The following is a 7,998-nucleotide window of genomic DNA, read 5'->3' as shown; positions in this document are numbered from 1 at the left end:
GTCTGTTTGTCTTCATCCTGTGTTATCCTGTGATTACGCTTCCTGTACTTTGTGCCTGTCTTCATTTCATCATGATGACTATGCTTGTATTCTGTTATGTTTACCCTTGAGTACTTATTCCGCTGCTAGTAGTTCTTCGCTAAGGAATTTCCTCACCGGCAAATTCCTCAGTGAAGAATTTCATAAAAATCGCCTATTCACCCCCCTCTAGTCGATATAACGCACTTTCACACTCCAAAGTCACTAATAGCGGAGAACAAACGAAGAGATTATTGTAGGGTACGAAACCACCTCAAAGTTATCCTTTCTGATCGATCTATTCAAGCGTCCGTAGTAAAATAACACGAAGCTATTCTTTCCGTTCAACCTATCCTAGAGTTCGTACTAGAATAACACCTTAAGACACAAATCAACCACAACCCTAATGTCACCTGGATACTCCAATGTCACCTCAAGTATCCGTGGGTATGATTATACGATATGCATCACACAATCTCATATTCATCTATTCAACCAACACAAAGAACTTCAAAGAGTGCCCCAAAGTTTCTACCGGAAAGTCAAGACGAAAACTTGTGCCAACCCCTGTGCATAAGTTCACGAGGTCACGGAACTCGCAAGTTGATCACCAAAACATACATCAAGTGGATCACGTGATATCCCATTGTCACCACAGATATGCACATGCAAGACATACATCAAGTGTTCTCAAATCCTTAAAGACTCAATCCGATAAGATCACTTCAAAGGGAAAAATCAATTCATCACAAGAGAGTAGAGGGGGAGAAACGTCATAAGATCCAAATATAATAGCAAAGCTCGCGATACATCAAGATCGTATCACCTCAAGAACATGAGAGAGAGAGACCAAAAACGTAGCTACTAGTACATACCCTCAGCCCCGAGGATGAACTACTCCCTCCTCATCATGGAGAGCGCCGGGATGATGAAGATGGCCACCGGAGAGGGATTCCCCCCTCCGAAAGGGTGCCAGAACAGGTCTAGATTGGTTTTCGGTGGCTACAGAGGCTTCTGGCGGCGGAACTCCTGATCTATTCTGCTCCCCGATGTTTTAGGGTATATTGATATATATAGGCGAAAGAAGTCGGTCAGGGGAGCCACGAGGGGCCCACGAGGGTGGGGGCGCGCCCAAGGGCAGGCGCGCCTCCCTGCCTCGTGGCCACCTCGAAGCTTCCCTGACGTCTACTCCAAGTCTCCTGGATTGCTTCCACTCCAAAAATAACTCTCCCGAAGGTTTAATTCCGTTTGGACTCCGTTTGATATTCCTTTTCTACGAAACACTGAAATAGGCAAAAAAACAGCAATTTGGGCTGGGCTTCCGGTTAATAGGTTAGTCCCAAAAATAATATAGAAGTGTAAAATAAAGCTCGTTATCACCCAAAATAGATAATATAATAGCATGGAACAATCAAAAATTATAGATACGTTGGAGACGTATCACTTGACTGGTTTAAACCCCTTTATTATGTTGAGGCTGTGTTCGGCTAGTCTGCGTGGGATTCTTGGCATATCTGAAGGATGCCAGGCAAATATGTCTCAATTTTCGCGCAGGAATGCTCGCAAGGCGACGTCGACCGCCGGATCCAGCTGTTCTCCGATGGAGGCTGTCTTGTTAGGATCTGTCGGGTGCACTTGAAATTTGACTATTTTGTCTGCTGGTTTGAAACAAGTGGACTTGGACCTCTTATCAAGGATTACATCATCTTTGTCCATTGTGGAACGCAGAGTGGTTAGCTCCTCGGCCGTGAGGGCTTCAGATAGTGCCTCGAGGGCCAAGGATGCGGTTTTGTTTTTGGCACGGAGTGCTATATTCGGATCACTAGTGATGGTGATAACTTCGTTGGGCCCTGACATTTTGAGCTTCATGTACCTGTAATGGGGTATGGCTTGAAAGCGTGTGAAGGCATCTCGCCCCAACAGGGCATGATATCTGCTATTGAAAGGTGCCACATGGAAGAGCAACTCTTCAGACCTGTAGTTCTTCGGCGTGCCGAATACTACGTCAAGTTTAATTTTCCCCGAGCATCATGCTTCTCGACTGGGGATAATGCCTCGGAAGGTGGTGTTGCTTTTCTTGATGCGGCTCTTGTCCATTTGCATTTTATTGAGCGTGTCTTCATAGATCAGGTTCAGTCTGCTGCCGCCGTCCACGAGTAGTTTGGTGAGTTGAAAGCCATCCACAGTTGGGTTTAAGACCAAGGCAGCAGGTACTTGGACTGATCTGGCCCTTGGTTTGTCATCGGCAGTAAAAGTTATTGCCGTATCATTCCAAGGATTTATTGCGGCTACTTGGTTAACTTCAATGAGGTCGCGGAGCGCCCTTTTGCGCCAATTATTTGAAGAAAAAGGTATCGGAGACCATAAAGACATTGAGATCATCATCCTCCGAAGAGTGCTTCTCCGGGGTAGTGTTAGTGAGGATGGCCTCGCCGCTCTTAGCCACTTGCCGGAGTACCCAACATGCCCAAAGGCTATGCGTTGGTTCGGTATTCTGTGTAGTGTGTATCTGGTAGGGCTTGTCGAGCAATTCATCAAGGACAGTTCTATGTCCCGTGAAGGATTTGATTTTCTTGTCAATGAGATGACGATCAGGTGCCCCGTAAGGGTGCATCCTTTTTGCCTGTCCGGTGGGCTGCTTAAAGGCAGGAGGATCCCATCGGGTTGTCTATACTTTCCAGGCGCTTTCCATTGTGCAGTACTTTTGTACTATGTGTGCCAAATCTGCAAAGTGCAGTATGCGGCGGCGGTTGAGGGCGTTGAGTATTCCCTCGTCCAGTTGCGGCAAAAAACTGAAACCGCGTCGTCGTCGCATCAATCTTTAATCTTGTTTTTAACAAGGAGGAACCTGGCCCAGAAGTGATGGACTATTTCCTGAGGTTGTTGTCGTATGCACATTAGGTCACATACGTCCGGAGGACCTGAATTGCTTGAGGAATACTGCTTGTGGTGGGTGGGTGGGCTGAAATCCGAACCCTGACCCACTATTGGATCTGGAGTTTGAAGAATCTCCGAGGTCACTAGTCCAGGATTCGGAGGGTCCTGGTGACTTTCGGGCTTGATGCTTGATTCTATGTTCAGAGGACATACGGTCTCTTCCCGAAAACGGGTATTGAAGGAAATATACCCTAGAGGAAATAATAAAGTTGTTATTTGTATTTCCTTATATCATGATAAATGTTTATTATTCATGCTAGAATTGTATTAACCAGAAACTTAGTACATATGTGAATACATAGACAAACAGAGTGTCACTAGTATGCCTCTACTTGACTAGCTCGTTAATCAAATATGCTTAAGTTTCCTAACCATAGACATGAGTTGTCATTTGATAAACGGGATCACATCATTAGAGAATGATGTGATTGACTTGACCCATCCGTTAGCTTAGCACTATGATCATTTAGTTTATTGCTATTGCTTTTTCCATAACTTATACATGTACCTATGACTATGAGATTATGCAACTCCCGAATACCGGAGGAACACTTAGTGTGCTATCAAACGTCACAATGTAACTAGGTGATTATAAAGATGCTCAACAGATGTCTCCGATGGTGTTTGTCGAGTTGGCAAAGATCGAGATTAGGATTTGTCACTCCAATTGTCGGAGAGGTATCTCTAGGCCCTCTCAGTAGTGCACATCACTATAAGCCTTGCAAGCAATGTGACTAATGAGTTAGTTATGGGATGATGCATTACAGAACGAGTAAAGAGACTTGCCGGTAACGAGATTGAACTAGGTATGATGATACCGACGATCGAATCTCGGGCAAGTAACATACCGTTGACAAAGGGAACAACGTATGTTGTTATGCGGTTTGACCGATAAATATCTTCGTAGAATATGTAGGAACCAATATGAGCATCCAGGTTCCGCTATTGTTTATTGACCGGAGATGAGTCTCGGTCATGTCTACATAGTTCTCGAACCCGTAGGGTCCGCACGCTTAACGTTCGATGACGATCGGTATTATGAGTTTATGTGTTTTGATGTACCGAAGGTAGTTCGGAGTCCTATATGTGATCAAGGACATGATGAGGAGTCTCGAAATGGTTGAGACATGAAGATTGATATATTGGAAGGTTATGTTTAGACACCATAATGGTTTCAGATGAGTTCGGGCATATACCGGAGTACTGGGGGGTTACTGGAACCCCCCGGGGAGTTAATGGGCCTTAATGGGCCATGGTGGGAGAGAGGAGGAGGCAGCCAAGTGGGAGGCGCGCGCCCCCAAGCCCAATCCGAATTGTGAGGGGGGCTGGCCCCCCTTTCCTTCCCTCTCTCTCTCACTTCCTTCTTCTCCTACTCCAACTAGGGAAAGGGGGAAACCTACTCCTACTGGGAGTAGGAATCCCCCCTTGGGCACGCCATAGAGAGGCCGGCCCTCCCCTCCTCCACTCCTTTATATATGGGGAAGGGGGGCACCCCATAGACACACAAGTTGACAGTTGTCTTAGCCATGTGCGGTGCCCCCTCCACAGATTTACACCTCAGTCATATCGTTGTAGTGCTTAGGCGAAGCCCTGCGTCGGTAACTTCATCATCACCGTCATCACGCTGTCATGCTGACGAAACTCTCCCTCAACCTCAACTTGATCAAGAGTACGAGGGACGTCACCGAGCTGAACGTGTGCAGATCGCGGAGGTGACATGCATTCGGTACTTGATCGGTTGGATCGCGAAGACGTTCAACTACATCAACCGCGTTACTTAACACTTCCGCTTTCGGTCTACGAGGGTACGTAGACATACTCCCCCCTCTCGTTGCTATGCATCTCCTAGATAGATCTTGCGTGATCGTAGGAAAGTTTTTGAAGTAACGTGTTCCCCAACAGTGGCATCAGCGCCAGGTCTATGCGTAGATGTTATATGCACGAGTAGAACACAAAGGAGTTGTGGGCGTGGGTATATACATATTGCTTGTCGTCACTAGTTGTTTCTTGATTCGACGATATTGTTGGATGAAGCGGCCCAGACCGACATTACATGACCGCGTTCATGAGACTGGTTCTACCGACATGCTTTGCACCCAGGTGGCTGGCGGGTGTTTGTTTCTCCAACTTTAGTTGAATCGGATTCAATGAACATGGTTCTCTCTAAAGATCAAAAAGCAATCACTATACCGCGTTGTGGTTTTTGATGCGTAGGTAAGAACGGTTCTTGCTAAACCCATAGCAGCCACGTAAAACTTGCAACAACAAAGTAGAGGACGTCTAACTTGTTTTTGCAGGGCATGTTGTGATGTGATATGGTCAAGACGTGATTATATAAATTATTGTATGAGATGATCATGTTTTGTAACACAGTTATCGTCAACTGGAAGGAGCCATATGGTTGTCGCTTTATTGTATGAAATGCAATCTCCATGTAATTGCTTTATTTTATCACTAAGCGGTAGCTATAGTCGTAGAAGCAATAGTTGGTGAGACGACAACGATGCTACGATGGTGATCAAGGTGTCAAGCCGGTGACAATGGTGATCATGACGGTGCTTTGGAGATGGAGATCAAAGGCACAAGATGATGATGGCCATATCATATCACTTATATTGATTGCATGTGATGTATATCCTTTATGCATCTTATTTTGCTTAGTTTGGTGGTAGCATTATAAGATGATATCTCACTAAATTTCAAGGTATAAGTGTTCTCCCTGAGTATGCACCATTGCTACAGTTCGTCGTGCCAAGACACCACGCAATGATCGGGTGTGATAAGCTCTACGTTCACATACAACGGGTGCAAGCCAGTTTTGCACAAGCAGAATACTCGGGTTAAACTTTATGAGCCTAGCATATGCAAATATGGCCTCGGAACACTGAGACCGAAAGGTCGAGCGTGAATCATATAGTAGATATGATCAACATAGTGATGCTCACTATTAAAAACTACTCCATCTCACGTGATGATCGGACATGGTTTAGTTGATATGGATCATGTGATCATTTAGATGATTAGAGGGATCACTACAAAAAAAAGACTCATCCGTGACATTTTGGGCCGAATGAATTTTTTTTCTGTCATACATATGACACTTATATGACGATAATTGTGACAAAACCCAGTATCATCATAGATGTGGTGGGCTCCTACTTCTATGACAAAAAATCATGACAGAAAATGGGCTTTTCATCCTACGCGGGCCGGAGACGCAGCTGCATGACATTCTTTGGGCCGTCCATGACAAAAAAAACCATGGTAGAAGCGAGGGGGAGGAAAATTTCGGGGAGTTCCCGGTTACGGTGGGAGGTCGGGGGCCGAGCAATGTGCGTTTCTCTCGTACACGTACGCGCGTGTGTGCGAGGCACTGGCTCTAACTGAACCCGAGCGAGGCGTTGGGCTCTAACTGAACCCGAGTGATTGCACTGCAGGCTATGCGTTACTGAACCCGAGTGATCGATCGATGGCTGTTAACTGAACCCGATCGAGCGATTCCTTCGCTACTGCTGCTAACTAAAGCCGATCGATTGGATGAACAGTGAGCGTTGGATGAACAGTGAGTGGTGGCGTTGCCTCTGGATGAACAGGACCCCGTGGTGTGGAGGGCTGGATGAATAGTAGACGGTGGAGGGGTGGTTGAACAGGACCCCGTGGTGTGGAGGGCTGGATGAACAGTAGACAATGGAGGGGTGCCCGTGGAGGGGTGGTTGAACAGTAGCCGGTGGAGTAGCGCGCGGTGGAGGCTGGATGAACAGGAGCCCGTGGAGGCTGGAGGAGGTTGACGGTAGCCCATGGAGGCTGGAGGAGGTCGACGGTGGAGATGAACAGTATCCCGTGGAGTCCCGTTTTGCGGTACGCCACACCCCTCCCGATGAACAGGACCCCCGTTTCGACTGTAGCGCTCCAAGACAAGTCCGTTTCGTCCATTTTGCAGTACGCCACACCCCACCCAATCAACAGGACCCCCGTTTCGACCGTAGGAGGTCCGTTTCCTTCGTTTTGCGGTACGCCAGACCCCTCTTGATCAACAGGACCCCGTTTCAAACGTAGGAGGTCTGTTTCCTCCGTTGTGCGGTACGCCAGGCCTCGTTTCCATTGCCTGTTCCGTCCAAGCCCTCCCGATGAACATGACCACGCATTCTGTTCTGACCCAGCCGGTTGGCTCCCACGCGTTCCATTGCCTCCCGATGAACACGACGCATTCCATTGCCTCCCGATGAATATGACGCATTCCGTTGCCTCCCCATGAACACGACGCATTCCATTGCCTCCCCATGAACACGGCGACGACGTTGTTTCTCTGTTTCAACCCAGCCATGTACACAAGCCCTAGCCGTACGTATGCGGGAGTAGGCGTTTGAGACCCCGCCTGTATGTACACATACGTGGCCGTATTTTCTTTCTTGCACCCTGGCCACTGTGCGTACGTGTACATGCTACGTGCGCGCCTCTACTACGACACGTACACGCCTCTACTACGACACGTCCGCGCCTCTACTATGACACGTGCGCGCCTCTACATCCACCAGTATATATGTACGTACACGTTCGCGACCAGAAATGACAACGCTACGTACGCTTCGACCAGGTGGGTCCCGACTATCAAGCACTTCCTTGCCTGCAAAGATGTAGCTGGTGGGTCCCAGCAGTCAGGGGGTGAATCGTTTTTTTTTTGCCCAGACGCACTTCCTTGCGTACGAAGATGTAGCTGGTGGGTCCCAGTAGTCAGGGGCAAATGTTTTTTTCACAAAATACAGTGGCCCGTCCGGTGGGTCCCAGCTGTCAGGTGGAGGAATCATTATTTTCCGCGTAATAAGGAGGCACTTCCTTGCTGCGGCCGTGGACCCAACTGTCAGCCTCTCCACGTACAGTCCACGTCCGATGGAAGTCATTCCTTGACCACGTTGACCACGCCGCACCGGGAGCACCAGGGCGGTGGACGACGGCAAGGCCTAGGAAGGGGACGACGGGGAGCCGGGGAAGACGCGGCAGTGGAAGCCCGCGCGGAGAGGAGTACGAGGGTTCACTGGTTCGGCT

This window comes from Triticum urartu, chromosome 1A (genome assembly GCF_056163025.1).
Source record: "Triticum urartu cultivar PI428250 chromosome 1A, HENAU_Tu73, whole genome shotgun sequence".
Lineage (NCBI taxonomy): Eukaryota > Viridiplantae > Streptophyta > Magnoliopsida > Poales > Poaceae > Triticum > Triticum urartu.
The sequence above is the reverse complement of the archived record's forward strand: the minus strand, read 5'-3'. Positions refer to the sequence as shown.